The sequence below is a fragment of the Leopardus geoffroyi genome, chromosome A1 (assembly GCF_018350155.1).
Source record: "Leopardus geoffroyi isolate Oge1 chromosome A1, O.geoffroyi_Oge1_pat1.0, whole genome shotgun sequence".
NCBI classification, from domain to species: domain Eukaryota; kingdom Metazoa; phylum Chordata; class Mammalia; order Carnivora; family Felidae; genus Leopardus; species Leopardus geoffroyi.
The window spans coordinates 90063705-90081086 of NC_059326.1; the positions used below are offsets into that span (position 1 = coordinate 90063705).

Sequence of the window (17382 nt, forward strand, 5' to 3'; positions counted from 1 at the left end):
CTGTGCATATGCTATGTGACACCAGGAGAGCATTGCGTAACCCTGGGAAAGTAAATTGGCCACATAACCTCAGTGTCCTCCACAAAATGGAATGATGACATATTTACCTTGTAAGATTGTTGACAGGTATGAATGGTCCCTGCATTCTTAAAACGAGACTTGTCAACCTGAACGAATGTCTAAATTGGTGAGGTTTTAGACACCCCTCAATGTGAACACGTCAGGGCAGTGTGTGAACGCTGAGTCTGGGGTCGGTTCCCTTCAGTGTCTGTCTTCTCTTCCTATTCTCCATTCTCTGGGAGCTCATTTTCTATTTGCACAACATGAGATTGCTGCATGTTTTCTCATGGTGTGAGTGATGAGGTCCTACAGGTGGTTTGGGTCTGACTTCCTACTGAGGGGTCTGCACACATAGGTGCTTTCAGTTCAGCAAATACTAATTGAAATCCTGTGTACCACTGGAGAGGTGGTGGGGCAACAGCAGTGAACAAAACCGATGAAAATTCCTCTTCTTCCTGAAGTGCTAGTTAGGGCCTTTATACATCCGTATACCTGTAAATCATGAAATCCAGGACATTTTCCTACTTTTGCAGCAGGAACTTGGGAATGTATCTTAAAAACAACAATGGTGGTATAAGTCTGTTATGATTACTTGCGTTACATCCATTATACCTCAGTTAAAAAAAAGTGGCTATTCTTGATTTAGTGAATTTCAAAATTTTATATTTTAATAAAAAATATTACAGTTCTTATGACCTTTTATGCTCTTATAATTTTGAATTGAAGAGAATCTTAGCGTGTTTATTGAGGACTTCCTGTGTGTTGACAGTAAACAAAGTAATGTTCAAATTACAAAGCAAAAAATGTTACGAGACGGAATTCCTGGCAGAAGTAGCTGGGCGCAATAGATGTGAAAATTTTTTTTCTTTATCTTTTTTTTTTTTTTTTTTTTTTTTTTTTGAGCAGGCTCTACACCCAGTGTGGGGCTTGAACTCACAACCCTGGGATCAAGAGTTGCATAATCTACCAACTAAGCCAACCAGGCACCCCTAGATGTGAAATTAACAAAGGTGCATTTTTGAGGATAAGTGTTTGGTAGTAATGAATATAAAGACAAAATAATTTCACGTTTTCCTAGAGCTTAACATGATGACTCATTTTAAATCTCTGACTTGGTTTGTGAAATATTAGAAACCTTTCTTATTTTGTAGTGCTACTATCAATTAGACATGTATGAATAACTGAATGAAATTTATTTATTCTACACCTTTAAAGGGCAAATAGACAGCTTTTTCTTTAGATTCTTTGGTGTTTTAAAAGTACATTTTTAGAAAGTGTTAAACTTTATAAAACAATGAGTGTTGTACTTTGAAAACGTATTCTTTGTCACTAAATAGAATGCAGATTGAATAGAATGGAGATTCATTTGTTTGGTGTTAACAGATTTCATATGTTTACTGATAATTCATTTTTAGGAATGGGCCTTTGAAGGAACATATCTTGTATTTATTTGCAGATTACAGTTGCTTACTCAAAGGGTGAGCTTAGAACTAGAAACAAATGTAAACTAGCTAGTACCTACTGGGGAGCAGACATTGTAAATGTGCTCTGTGTTTGTGCATACTAACTTTTTGTCTGAGCCTGGAGTGGGGGTTGGGCAGGAGAAGGACCAGTGTTGATGATGTCATTGTATATGCAGATGTGCTGGTGGGAAGAATCTGGTATCAGCCACTTTTTGCTTTGCATAGAAATTTTGAGGATTGGATGTTATAGCCTTAACAGTTTTACCAAATGATCAACTTTTGTGGGGAAGGGGGAAGGGGGGCATCTTGCTGACCGTATGGATACAAAAAAAAAAAAAAAAAAAAGCAAAACTTAGGTTTTTAGGTTTAAGAAAGTGGTTCTTTTGGATGAATCCATTAAACCTGAACATGGTTTTTTAAATTCTGATAAAGAGTAAAGGATATTGATGTGGAAAAAAGACCTTGGATGAAAGCCATCATGTAATGTTAGAATTCATAATGGAAAAGGCAAGGACTACTAGATATAGAGATTTCAAAATATTCAGAGAAATAGTAGGTATGATCCTGGGAACAGGGACTCTGAAAGGAAAGAGACTTCAAAAGGAGCTGGAGGTTCTAAAAACCAGATTTTAACATAAATAACTAAGCAAGCAGATAAAGGAGATATATACAATATATTTATATTGAATTTTACAATTGAGAAAATGGTTTCACACACTGGATTTTTCCTTCACTTTTGGATGATCCATTGGCATATAAATATTTGAATATTTTTTAAAAAACATTTGACCTTCCCACCAAATACTCTTCTGCTACCATCCCATCCTCTATTTCTCTTAATGGCAAAGCTTCCCATAAGGGTTGTGTTCATATTTGCTGCCTTCAGTTTTTCCTTCTGCTGTTCTTCACATTGTGAAGATCTTTGATTGCTGTGCCAGTGATTTTGGTAAAGACATGGCATATTTAAATGATCTATTTGACCTGCTGAATCCCTGAGATCTCAGTGTGTGGAATGGTGGGTTGAGACTAAGAAAAAAAGTGAATAGGAATAAATACATAGCCCCGAATTGGGGTGTAAAAAAAAAACCACCTGCATTAAAAGGAGTTGAAGGGAGATAAAGCTTAGCTGCCTGTTGCAGGACAGACCCTCTCTAGTCGTCTTGAATTTGGGTGTCTGGTTCCTGGGCAGCACTGGTCCTGCTTCATGAGGCCAGTACACCTCTCGTTTATGTTTGATCCTGAATGTGAGTTTTAAAAGATGGACAAACCGGGGCGCCTGGGTGGCTTGGTCGGTTAAACGTCTGACTTCGGCTCGGGTCATGATCTCGCGGTCCATGAGTTCGAGCCCTGTGTCGGGCTCTGTGCTGACAGCTCAGAGCCTGGAGCCTGTTTTCGATTCTGTGTCTCCCTCTCTCTCTGCTCCTCTCCTGTTCATGCTCTGTCTCTCTCTGTCTCAAAAATAAATAAACGTTAAAAAAAAAAAAAAAAAGATGGACAAACCACAGAGCACTGTTTGAACGTTATAAAAGAAAAATCCTTCATTTGAAGGAAGGTTAGATTAAATGACTTCTAAGTTTCCTCCACCTTGATTGAAGTGTGACTATAAAGTGGTAGGACAAATCTTATTTTTTTATTTTTAGAGAATGTGCATGAGCAGGGGAGGGGCAGAGGCAGAGAAAGAGAGAAAAACTGAGACTATCCCGAGCTGGCTCCATGCTCTCAGCACAGAGCCCGATGCAGGGCTCCCTCCATCCCACTATCCTGGGATCTTGACCTGAGCTGAAATCAAGTCAGACACTCAACTGACAGAGTCATCCAGGCACCCAAGGACAGATCTTTTTGAACAAACCTGCCAGAATTTACCTATTAAAGAGAGTGGTCGTCTTTTCAAACCAGTCACATCACCGTATGTTTATCTGTTGTGTGTACATATATGCACACACATATTGTGCAGCAGTGAAAACAAACTGAAACACTTAGCATTTATTTTGTAAGATTTATTTTGTAAGATCTTTTTGATTGATCAATTTTAAAAAGATGTGCAGTGTATCAAATCTTTGTCTTTTCTAGATAGACTTGAATTTTGACCACAATTGAAAGTTCTTTTGAGGCCATTTTTTTTTATGTGCTTGTGAACTCTCTCTTTAGATATTTTTCAAGAGAGAAGTCTAGTAGTGTTTTAGGCCATCTGTGGGATGAATGGGTAGTCCCCAGAGCAGATTCTTTTGAGTATTTAAGTATATGGTAGTCTTGACTTACTTGCAAAATGAAACTGTTTTTCAGGACCATCAACATTTGCTTGTTTTATCATCCTTATATTATGCACTAGACATTTATTATTTTCTATGAATTGTTGCAAATGCAGCTTCGTTTACTGTTGGAAGCAGTTTTAAGTAAAACAAAGGGAGCTCTTCAAATGCAAAGCAGCATAAGTAAAAAAAAAAAAAAAAAGATAGTAAGTACCTACTCTGTGCTTGAGTTGTACAAGTGCTATAGTTTGTGCAGAAGGCGCTGTATGCACTGCCCGCCTAGGAGGGCCTTGTCTGGATGGCACAAACAGAACGTACCATTGTAGAAGATGGTGCAGGCTGTTTTGGTGGATATTGTTCTAAAGCAGGGGTCTGCAGACTACACCCAGGGGGCCAGCCACCTGTTACTTTACACAGTTATGGAATACAGTTATAACCGTTTGTTCACATGTCTTTGGCTGCTTTTGAACTGAGTGGTTGTGACAGAGGAGTCTATGTGGCCTGCAAGCCTAGGCTACTTACTCTCTGGCACTTTAAGAAAATGTTTGACGATCTTTGTGCTAAAAGTTCATTTCTACCTTAGTTTTTCCCCGTTGAAAACTGTGTTATGGATTTATGGCTGAGAGTTTGATTTCTACATTGCCACAAACTGTGAGCTCCTGGCAGTTAGGGACAATGTCTTCCTTGTTTCAGTCCAGCACCTAGGACTGTGCCTGGCACTAGCAAGCCACTGGAATCTGTGATTGCATTCAGTCTAGCGGTGTTGGGTCTGGTAGTGAAACTGATGGCAGGCTTTGTAGGAAGGTGTTGGGGGCAGGGGTGGGAGTGGGGGGGGGGTGCTTGATGGGCAGAGTATACTGTAGGGCCTCTGTTAGTGTGCTGCGTCGTGAATGGCATGAAGACCAGAAAAGTGGGAAATGACTTGGACTTGTAGTCTAGAAGAGTTTCATTGAAAATGTGGAAATTCGAAGTCAAGCTTGGTTAGTTCTGTTTCTAGCCATAATTGAGTAAAAGGGACCAGTTCACTTCCCCACCTTAAATGACTAGAAAACATGACAAAGTTATGAAACAGCAGTTTTAGAAATAGGTCAACAAAGAGTACAGGACAGTGATCCCTGAGAGAAAGGAAATAAACAGTGGAGCTGTATGACTGCCCCAGCTTACTTACGGCCTGGAGAGTTGCCATGTTGCAGTGCAAGGAAGGGGAATCCAGAGGGAACCTGGTGTTGCCGAAACAGAGTTCAGAGCTCTAGGAGGCCAAGGCAGTTTGAACGGACTTGAATATGCAAGGAGGTAAAATACGAGAGAGGAGGGAGTCGCAGGGAATGAATTCTGGAGAGCCGTGAGGGGTCCCCACGGGTCTTTGGCCAGAGTACTGATCTGCACATTTTATGAAGAACTGTCAGAAATTAGCAGGGGGAATTCTTGGAGTTCCCACAGGGCTTGGAATAGCTCATACTCTTACTGATCAGTGTAGGGAGACTGCCTAATGTATGCGAGGCCAAATCAGCCCTAAATAAAAGCCTGTTCTGGACTCCACTTAACAAAGCTTAGGAGCGAACTTGAAAAGGATCAGACTGATTCCAAGTAACTGGTCCAGAACAAAGCTCGACAATATTGAAAGGGATGCAGTGACATCTGGATCCCAAAAACATAAAATCTAAGACCAACATCCAGTCAGAAATTACTGGGCATGCTAAGAAACGGGAAACTATGACCCATAACCAGGCAAAAATAGGCAGTAGCAACAGGCCCAGAAATGGAACAAATGCTAGAGTTGCAGATAAGGGTGTTAAAACAGCTATTGTAGAGATAGCTTGTTTAAGGAGGTAAAAGAAAATAACATGCTGAGGAGGGAAATGGATATAGAAAAGACCCACATCAGATGTCTAGCCATGAACTCAGACTTGAGAAAGTGTAGGATTTCTGTTGATGAAGGAAAGAACACACTGAGAGAGTGTTTCCTGCTTTGGTGCTCTTGGTTTACCCCAGGCAGTGAGGTACTTAACACATACTGTTTCACGTATTGTGGGCTGAGAAGGGTGCCAAGTACTGTACTATACATGGACTGTCATTTAATAACAGCCCTAAGTGGTACCGTGTCCTCATTTTGTGGATGTGAATTCAGGCTTCTCCAGTCTCTCACTTAGTGTCTTTTTTCTTGAGAGCCTTCTATACGATTGGAATTATATATCTGGTTTGTTTGTTTATGAGGGCGGGGATGCTGTTGCTGTGTCTACTCGTGTGTACACAGTGCTTGGCGTGGCACCTGGAACATAGTAGGGTGGCACTGGTTATTAGCATTGGGTGAATGAAAGCAGGAGAGGTAACCTACCAGCTGTATAGCCGTCAGGATTCAGCAGAGCTGGGATGTGTTGGAGGTCTGACTGCAGCATCCATATTTTAACCACTTTTTTGTACTGTTTCCCGAGTGGGTTTAATAAATTATGATACATCCACTCAGTGGAAAGTTACACAGCCATTAAAGGGGATTGTGAAAGCAAGGTATATCCTACAAAAATAAACATATAGTGATTGAACTGTGACTGTGTTAAATTTGTTTACAGTGGATTAAGACTCAGAGTAACATGCAAAAATAAAAATGATTGTGTTCTATTGATTGGATCATTGGGGGACATTTTTCGTTTTCTCTCTCTCTCTCTTTTTTTTTTTTTTTTTTGAAATGGTTAATTTTCAGTACACAACCTTCATAGGGGAAAAGTCATACTTCCCGAAGGGAACAAGTAAGTGTGTACAGGTTGGGTGTTTGTTTATTCCCAAAGCTTAAAAAAAAAAAAAAAAAAAAAAAAAAAAAAAATGGAGTGAATTCCAAGCCATGGTCAGAGCAGGAAACTGGAAGATACTAGACATAAAATGAAAAGGACATGTTTTTCCCTAGTAAGAGAAGAGGAACTCCAAGACCAGGGACAGTTGGTCCAATTGTGAAACAACTAAAATGTGACACAGTTGTGAGCAGTTAGCAGATCCTAGAAAGGGAAGTGGAATCCAAACACAGGCCGTTCTGTAACATTTTTATAATGATGATATTAGTGCTTTAGTGGTTTTGTTGGTTTTCAGTGTTTAAGATCAATCTGTAGTTAAAGTGTGGAAGGCCCTATTGGTTGCAGAAGAAAGAGAAAGCAAACATTTCGACCTTAAGCATCTGTAACTATAAATAGATGACAAAGGTAGAGAAATGGAAGAAAAGACATGTCAGGAGCTGGTAAGGGCCAGTGACTTCATCTCACTGGGTGAGCATTCAGGAGGTCGACTGTAGTTGCAGACACTGGGAAGGTTGAACCACAGAGAAAAATAATGAAACAATGAAATCAGGGAAGAGGGAAAATGGAGAAGCCTAAATGAGCAGAATCTTGATTTGTAGCCTCATAAATCTGCAGATAATGTCTTACATTGACAAACCAGGAAACAATGGCGATGAGCCTTTGTGGAACTGTAGAAGGTGACCACTAGAAGAACTAAAAACAGGGTTGCTTTGGGGGGACCTAGGACAATGGAGTGAATGGGACAGGTATACTTCACTGTAAGCCATTGGGTGAGTTTGTCTTTTCTGTGTGTGTACAGTAAGCTTCCCACTCATTCCCCCATCCACACTGCAAATGAATTCTGTGCCCACCCCTTTCTCTTTTCTGCAGAAGCTCCCTGCTTTCCCAGCATCTGAGGTCTTCTCCAACTATAGTGACTTGCTATAAAATGTAGGGTTCTTTAGAAACTAAGCACTGTCTCCAGAGAGTTCCTGCTTAGTAGCCACTGATGGACCACGAAATCAGGAAACGCTACCATTGAATTAACTGCTTTTATTTTATAAACAGATCTAAGTCTATAGACCCTAAACTAATTTATGATAGTAGCTACTATGTTGGCTCATAGTGTTTCCCTTTCTTCTGGCAACTACCTTCCTCCTCAGTCTGTTGTGATAAGGCCTCAGCATTAATTGAATTCAGCATAGCATGACCCTGTCCTTTGGCTGATTTTGGATAGAGGAAGCTCTTTCAGCCCCCTCTGGCTTCTCACTTCTCTCCTTATTTGATGTAGAGTCCATGATTCTTCACATTAATCATCCCTTTTTCTTCTGTTCTGGATCACACTCACTTGGCAAAATGTCAATCCAGGGTGAACCACTACCATCCGTCTCTGTGCTTCCTGTCACCATGCAGTTGAATGTGGCTGGAGAAAATCTGAACAACGCAGCTCACCAGGGTTTGAGAACATAACATTTAAGCAGAAACAAATGGGCACTTAACTATGCTCAGTAATACAAAAATATTTTTTTAAGTTTTTTATTTATTAATCTCTGCACCCAGCATGGGGCTCAAACCTACGACCCCAAGATCAAGCGTCACATGCTCTTCTGACTGAGCCAGCAGCCAGGTGCACCCCCAAAATACTCCTAAAGAAGTGGGACAACTCTAAGGCAACAGTTTTCTTTTTCTCCAATGCCTGCTGTTGTGTCTTCCTCTACTTTCAGCCTAGTCTTCCCTTGTGAGCCTAGAGTCACACATTGAACTCTGTCTGCATGGTAACTTCAACCTAAATGTCTCGAGGACATCTCCAGATTTAGAAACCTCAGATGGAGCCTTTGATACATTTTTTTTTTTTTTTGCCTTCCAGCCTGCTACTGCTGCTCCCTGATCCTCCCCATCTCAACAAATGACATCACCGTCCACATTTAGGGTCATCCTTGCTTCTTCTCCTCACATTCCACATCTGATCTTCCCTCCACAGTTTACCTGCAGGATATACATATCTCTGTGTGACTTGTCATTTTCACTCCTGCCTTCTCAGTATGGGCAGCTCTCCCCTCTTACCCTTTCTTGGTCTCTGCTTTTCTCTTAACTTCCATCAGTCTTTTCTCCCTACAGTAGCCAGGATAATCTTGAAGCTTCTACAGGAAATCGTAACACTCCTTGCTTAACCCCCTTCCGGGTCTTCTCATTATCCTCAGAATGGAAATCTGAGCTCCCTCCCTGTGGTCTCCTCCAGTGGCTCCAGCCACTTATCTCACCCCTGCTTACCATGCTGAAGCTATATAGCTTGATCATCAGTGATTCTCAAGTCAGCCACCCATTCCAAGCCTCAGCATTCCTATCCGATGATTGTACAGCTTAAGCTTGAACAAATGAATGACAGAAATCTATCACATTCATCTCTGGAAAGCAGTGTTAGAAAGTTTTTCATCTGGGGAAAAAACTTGGTTCAGATATTTGTAGGCAATAGTTAATTTCCTTGTTTGACTCAAGCCCTCTAACCTTTTGGTTTTATATCTCTGTTTCTTTTGATTGCTCTTAAGAATATGGTATCGTAGGGGTGCCTGGGTGGCTCAGTCGGTTAAGTGTCCAACTTCGGCTCAGGTCATGAATTCGCGGTTTGTGAGTTGGAGCCCTGCATTAGGCTCTGTGCTGACAGCTTGGAGCCTGGAGCCTACTTCGGATTCTGTGTCTCCCTCTCTCTCTTCCCCTCCCCTGCTCATGCTTTGTCTCTCTCTGTCTCTCAAAAATAAATGTTAAAAAAAAAATTTAAAAAGAATATGGTATTGTAAACTTCAGAGTGTATTTGTCTGTCAGTATTCCACTTAAAGGATGCAGTGGGTTGAATAATGTCCCATAAAAGTTCATGTCCACCTGGAATCTGAGTGTGACCTTATTTGGAAATAGGATCTTGACAAATATAAGTAGTTGAGGATCAAGATAAGATCATAGTAGTTTAGGATGGGCCCTAAATCCAATGTGGGTGTCCTTATAAGGAGAAGAGAGGACTCAGGCACACAGCGAAAAGAGCCACAGGAAGATAGAGGGAAACAGAGATCAGGGTTACACTGCCACAGCCAGGGAACACCAAGGTTTTCTGGGCCCCAGAAGCTAGGAGAGAGCCATGGGACTGTTTTCCTTTTGGAGCCTACGGAAGGAACCAAGACACCTTGATTTCAACTTCTAGCCTCCAGAACTGTGGGACAGTACATTTTCTGTTGTCTTAAGTCACCCAAGTTTGTGGTCATTTGTTATGGCAGGCTTAGGAAATGAATACAGAAGAAACCCAAAACTGAACACAGTAATGCATTTGGTTTCACCAAAGCAGAAGAGAGTAGAAGTGTTTTTTTTTTCCATCATGCTGGACACCTGCCGAGAGTCATATAAGTTATTTTGGTAGCCCTAATTACTGACTCATACTGAGCTTACTGTTGATTAAACCTTCTGAGTCTTTTCCAGAGGCTGCCCTAAGCTGTGTGATTTTATCTTCACTGGATGTAGCCTGTTCATTCAACCTTTCAAGATGTTTTTGGAATCCTGATTTGTCACCGCAGTCTTTACTCTTTCCAGCAGCTTTGTGTCACCAGTGAATGTGATGAGCATACCTTCTGTATCTTCATTTAAGTCAGGTTGTAACCTTCTGGACTTATGGATCCCCTTTAAGACTTTAATGAAGGCCATAGAGCTTTCTGCCAAAAAATAAAAATAAATAAAAAAAATAAAAAAATTATGTAGGTAATAACAAAATTTTCAGTAAGGTTTAGAAGGTTCAGATACTTTTTGCAGTCCCAGGTGGTCCATAATCCCAGAGTTAAGAATCCCTGCTCTAAGTTATTGATAAAAGTATTGAAGAATGTTAATGAACAGACCCTTGTAGTGTGTTGCTCAGAATCTTCTAAGATGGCATCATTCCATTAATCAGCACTTTGGGGGTGTGGGCACTCCACAGAGTTTTCTAATTCACTTCGTTGACTTTGCCTTTGGTGCATATTTTTTAGTGTTATGATATCTTAAATGATGTAATCAAGTGTTTTGGTGGAAAAAACAAAGACATCTATCTTATTTACTCTCTTCCTGATTTGCTAGGTCAGGAGCTATGGCAAGGAAGGAAAAGAAGTGAATCTTCCATGGCTTAGCCATAGTGTGTTAGTTTTCCGTTGCCACTGTAACCAGTTACCACAAACTAGATGGCTTAAAAAAACACAGATTTATTGTCTTACAGTTCTGGAAGTGCAAAGCCCAAAATGGATCTCACTGGGCTACAATCAAGGCATTGGCAATCCTGCATTCCTTCCGGAGGTTCTATGGGAAAATCCATTTTCTTCACTTTCCCAGCTTCTGGAGGCTGCCTACATTCTTGCCCTTCCTCTGTCTTCAAAACCTGTAGTGAAGCATCTGCAAAGTGCTCTCTATTTGACTTCCTGCCTCTCTCTTCCATACCTAAAACCCCTCTGATTACCTTAGGCCCACCCTCACAGTCCAGGGTAATCTTTATTCTAAAGTCAGCTGAAGAGCAACCTGAATTGCCTCTTGCTGTGTAACCTAACGAATTCACAGGTCCCAGGGATTAGGAGGGGGACATGCGGGGGGGTGGGGAGCATCATTCTGCCTCCCATACATAACCAGCTTGTGCCAGCACCCCATTATTACAGCTTTCTCTTCTCAGTATCTACGTTATTCCTTTAATAATAACTTCTGAAATTTTGCCAAGGATCAGCAGTTTCCTAACACGTCCATAACTTGCACAGTGCATCTTCATCACTTTGTAAACATTGGAGTGCTATTTACACAGGTTACTTTTCTAATATCGTTCTGTGATTCCTCAATGACCACCGTCAGTGATGCTCTTTCTCATTTGTGTGTCACCAAACTGCGATTCATCTCGATCAGAAACCCTAAACTCAGGTGGGACAGCTGCTTCCATACTTACTCAGCAAATAATTATTAAGTACCTACTGTGTGGCAGGCAGGACAGGAAGTTCCTGCATGGCGTCTGGTGGGGGAGGCAAGGTAAGTCAGCACCTGTATATTGCATATATATTGTCTGGTGTATATTGTCTGGTGGTGCAAACAGACACTAAACAGATAATAACCCAAGTAATTGTTAATAATTCTTGGGGAGGGGTGCCTGGGTTGCTCAGTCGGTTAAGCATCTGGCTTTGGCTCAGGTCATGATCTCACAGTTCATGGGGTTGAGCCCCACGTCAGGCTCTGTGCTGACAGCTCAGAGCCTGGAGCCTGCTTCAGATTCTATGACTCCCTCTCTCTGCCCCTCTCTCCTCATTCATATTCTCATTCTCATTCATTCTCTCTCTCTCTCTCTCTCTCTCTCTCTCAAATAAAGGCTTAAATAAATTTAGTAATTCTTGGGGAAAGTACCAGGATGTCAAGAGGGCATAAACGAGAGAGATGACCTGGTCTAGGATACTCTGAAGAAATATTAATGCTGAGACGAAAGCATGAGCAGATATTAAGATGGGCAGGAAAGGAAGACCATTCCAGGCCAGGGAAGCCTATATGAAGACTAAACGGTACAAAAAAACCCTTAATGTGCTGGAGGAAATGAATGGAGGAATTTTGGAGGATAAAGGGGAGAGTGGTACACAGTAGAGGTGAAAAAGCGGATCAGTACTTACTAGGCTGTGTTAGGATTTTTGACCGTGTCTCAAGAAGAATAAAACTTTTGAAGGGTTTCCTGGTTTGTTTAATGTTTAGTTATGGTAAAACACATAGAATACAAAAGTTACCATCTTAACCATTTTTAAGTGTACAGTTACATGCACTCATGTTATTGTACAACCAGATCTCCAGAACTCTTTGTTTTGCAGTGCTGTAACTCCCTGTTTCCCCCTCCACCAGTCCCTGGCAACCACCCTTCTACTTTCTGTCTCTGAATTCGACTGCTCTAGGTATCTCAAAGAAGTGGAACCATACAGTATTTCATTTTGCGACCGACTTGTTTCACTTAGCATGATGTCCTCAAGGTCCATCCATGTTGTAGCATGAGTCAGAATTCTGTTAAAGGGTCTTAACCTGAGGAATGAGATAACCAGATTTTATTGAATTAACATTTTCACTGTAACACACACAGAAAAATACGCAATCGTAAGTCTGCAGCTTGGTGAATTACCGTAGTGCACACACTGATATAACCCCAAACCTCGTCAAGAAAGTGAGTATAACCAGCTTCACAGAGTTCTCCAGAAGCCCCCTTTCAGTCACTCACCTCCTCCCTCCCTCCCCAGATTTTGAACACCACAGATTATGCCTGTTTAACTTTGTGTACCTAGATCATGGTACAATTTTTGTGTATTCTTAAAAAAATTGTTTTTTAATGTTTACTTATTTTAGAGACAGAACAGTAGCAGAGGAGGGACAGAAAGAACTGGAGACAGAATCTGAAGCAGGCTGCAGGCTCTGAGCTATCAGCACAGAGCCCAATGCGGGGCTCAAACCCACAAACCACGAGATCATGACCTGAGCCAAAGTCGGACATTTAACCGACTGAGCCACCCAGGCGCCCCTCTCCTTGTATATTCTTGTGACTAGTTTATTTTGCTCACATCACTGATTTGTGAGGTGAACTCATGTTGCTCTATGTAGCAGTTTTGTCAGTGACCCAGTACATGAATATATCATGGTTTATCCATTCTGTTGATGGACACCAGGTTGCCTACTTTGTGGCTGTTAAAATTACTGCTGACATAAACACCTCCTACAAGTCTGGTTACACATGTAGCATTTTACTGGGTGTGCTTAGGAAGGGAATTACTACCTCCTGCTCATTTCAGGCCCCGTTTGTCTAAGACAATTCATCATGCTTTCTCCAAAAATCTGTTCCTCCTCTGACGTTTGCTGTTTGAGTCAACAGCACCACCTTCTACCTAGTGTTATGCCAGAAACTCAGACATCTTCTTTAGACCCCCAGCCACCATACCTAATTACTTACCAACTCTTGTTGATCCAGATTCTTAAACATCTCTAAAATGTGTCCATGTCTCCCGACATCAACTGTAACCTATTCTAGTTTCTCATCTAGACTATGGCTTCCTAACAGGCTTCCCTGTGTGCACAATTACCTGCTCTAACCTGTTCCCTATAGTGTGGGAGCACAGACTTTCTTGGTTGTGCATATACAGGTACCCCCAATATATGTTTTATACTTATGAATGTTGTACCACATTCTTGATGTTCTTTGACATACTATCTTAAGGCCCAGCACTTGGCCTTCATTAGGCCACCCGCTGTAATAAATCTGTATTTCTAATAGTCTTCAGGTTAATTTCTAACTTTTTGGCTTTCTCTTACAAATCTGATTAGTTGGGTTTTGGAGTTTGGGGGGGGGTGTTTTTTGATGTGTGTGTTTTTGGGTTTTTTGGGGGGTGGCTTTTTTTTTCCTTTTTTTTTTTTTTTTTTTTTTTCCCTTTCAGGGTGGCTAAAAAAAGCTTGTACACCAGTAGAAATGTCAGTTCTGCCCATTGGCTTTACTTTGCAGTTTTTTTTTTTTTAAGGCATTTGTGTTATTTGATGAGGGACGATTTATTTAAAAGTAGATGGTCTCATCTGTAAATCCACATAATGCAGCTATTTGACAATACTGTGAAAGCAAACACACATGTGAGGGGAGTCACGGCTATCCTGTTTTCATTTGTGGGATCCTACTCAGGACACCTTCGGTATCATAGGAGACGCACAGCATCTGGACATGGATTGAGAAAAGCAGCCACTGTTAATCCATAAGGAAACATCGTAAAGCTTAATTTCTTATTCCCTATAACAGGATGATTTTCTTTTGTTAACTCAAGTAAACTTAGGTCAGTAGATACAAGATCAGTACACCTACAAAAAAGTAAATTGTGCTTCTCTATGCCAGGAACAATCAATTAGAAAATAATTTTTAAAAAATAGTATTTAAAATGGCATTGGCATTGAAAACTATAAAACATTGTCACAAGAAACTAAAGATCTAAATAAGTAGAAAGACATCCCATATTCATGGATCCAAAGACTTAATATTGTTCATATGGCAATATTCCCCAAATGACCTACAGGTTCAACATAACCCTAAGAAAATACCAGGGGGATTTTTGCAGAGATTGACAAGCTGATTCCAAAATTCATGTGGACCCTGACTAGTCAACACAGTCTTGAAAAAGAACAAGATTAAAAGGATCACATTTCCTGATTTCAAAACCTAACTACAATACAGTGTAGTACTGGCATAGACCTACAGATTAGTGGAACAGAAGTGAGATCAATTGATTGTTTGCAAAGATGCCAAGACAATTCAGTGGGTGAAAAGAATAGTCTTTTCAGCAAAAGGTGCTGAGAAGACTGACTAGCCAATAGGACTGACAGAGAGAGAAAGGGAGCCAAAGAAATGTCCATTATCTTATAAGTTAAGTGGTTAGCTACCACTGACACTGCTGAGGAGAATGTTATGCCCAGGGCTGGAAAATTTCCTTTGCATCTGATGTAAAGCAAAGTGACCAGAAATTAGGAAGAAAGCAACTATATTATTGTGGGGTTTTTTTTTTTAAGTTTATTTATTTTAAGAGAGGGAAAGAGTACACAAGTGAGGGAGGAACAGAGAGAGAGGGAGAGAGAGAATCCCAAGCAGGTTTCGTCCTGCCAGTGCCGATATGGGGCTCGAACCCACGAACCATGGGATCATGAGCCAAAATCAAGAGTTGGACGCTTAGCCAGCTGACCCACCCAGGCACCCTGCAACTATATCATTTTTAAGTTTGCAAATCCTAGGGCAAAGAAAGCTGGGTAATTACATCTTAATGGGATGGAAGTTTTCTTGAAGAAACCAGCATGCATGCACAAGATATATTAAACAGCAGGTTTACTGAAATGAAATGGAAGTATGTAACAGAGAAACCTGTCTTAAGAATCAGCATATTTGCTTTCTGACAGTCTCCGCACCCATTTTCAATGTCCTTTAGCCTTACTGGGATGGTCTTATTCTCAGGTTGTTCTCCTTAATAGAGGAAACAAAAGCAAAAAGGTTTTGAAAATGTTTTCATCCATTATTTTGTTGACCCTGAGCAGTAGACATACTTCTTTTGTTTCTGTCATTATTTGCAATCTTTAACTCTGGACTTTTTAATTTTTGAAGATAATTTTCTGAGTCTGTACTGTCATCGTACATTTGCCTTTACAGCCCTTGTGTGAGCCTTTCTTAAACTTTATCTTGTGCATTCTTGCTGGTTTCTTCATTTTCTTTCTCATCAGGATGATTTGTAATTACCCAGCTATCTTTGCCCTGGGTTTTACAAACTCTGTGATAATGGGTTGCTTTCTTCCTAATTACTAGTCCCTTCACGTAATGGGTGTGTGTTAGGTTCTGGGTAGCAGTTTCCCCTGGTTCTCCCTAGCCATTATCGTGTTGGAGATGGAATGAATCCTAAGGCAGATCACGAACTTGTCAGATACTAATTTTAGCTGAACAAGATCTCTGCAGTTCTATGGGTCGTTGGCACCCATTTGGCCAGTTGATGTAGGTATATTGCCCCCATCAGAGTTTCTTTCCTGTCTCGTAGACACATTCTTGAGTTCTCTTCAGTTGGATTTCCCTATAGGACATCTGTTATCTTGATATAAAATAATCTGCTTCTCCTTTTTTTCCCCCTCTGAATAATAAATAGTTCCTTAGTAAAATATACTTTTCTATTGTTATGGGCCAGTCTCAGGACCCACTTCAACAAGGCTCATTGATTAGTTGTTATTTAAGGTGAACTTTAAAGATTTTTCTTATTACTTGTATTTATTTATGGACATCTCAGATTATGAAAACTTTAAATCTCCTGTTCCCATTTGTTTTCTCATGTGAGTAGTCTCCCACAATAGGCTTTTGTTCTTTTTTTCTCTGATTGTCCTCCATAGGGACTGTATGATTTTTTTTCGTGTTTCCTACCTCCTTCCTCAGCAGTTAGCTGTTATAGTCCATCATTTCTTTTTTTTCTATAGGGATGAGTCATTTCTTTTAACTCACATACCATTTATTCCAAGGTTAACAGAATCACACAACTAACACCTGTCAAATGTAAGGAATGGTGGGGAACTGTATGGATGAAACTTGCATAAAACAAGGACCCTAAGACGAAATGTTTTTGCTATAGGAGTTCTTTATATATCTTGCATATTAGCCCCTTATCAGATATTTTCTCCCATTCGAAAGGTTGCTTTTTCATTTTGTTGATGATGTTCCTAGCTGTGCAGCAGCTTTTTAGTTGGATGTAGTCCCACTTGTGTATGTTTGCTTTTGTCGCCTTTACTTTTGTTGTCAGATCCAAGAACTCATTGCCAAACTGATGTCAAGGAAATTACTGCCTGTGTTTTGTTCTAGTTTTATGGTTTCAGGTCGTATGTTCCAATCTTCAATCCATTTTGAGTTGCTTTTTGTGTTTGGTATAAGATAGAGTCCAGTTTGATTCTTTCGCAAGTCACTATCCAGTTTTCCCAGCACTGTTTATCGAAGACACTGGCCCTCCCCTGTTGAACGTTATAGGCTCCTTTGTTGTAAATTAATTGACCATGTATGTGTGGATTTCCGGGCTCCCTTCTCGTTTCTGTTGATCTGTGTGTCTACTTTTATGCCAATACTATGCAGTTTTTATTAGTACAACTTTATAATATAGTTTGAAACTAGGAAGCATCATACTTATAGCTTTATTTGTCTTTCTCAAGATTGCTTTGGCTATTCATGGCCTTTTATGGTTCCATGCAAATTTTAGGGTTAATTCTATTTTTGTGAAAAATGCCCTTAGAATTTTGATGGAGATTGCACTGAATCTGTAGATTGCTTTGGTTACTATGGACATTTTAATGGTATTCTTC

The 17382-nt window shown here is 40.4% G+C and overlaps 1 protein-coding gene across 3 annotated transcripts in view; it reads left to right on the forward strand.

Moving 5' to 3' along the window:
* Positions 1-17382, forward strand: part of RNF130 (ring finger protein 130) — a 143340-nt gene that overhangs the window by 2446 nt on the left and 123512 nt on the right. The gene's annotated exons all lie outside the window — the stretch shown is intronic.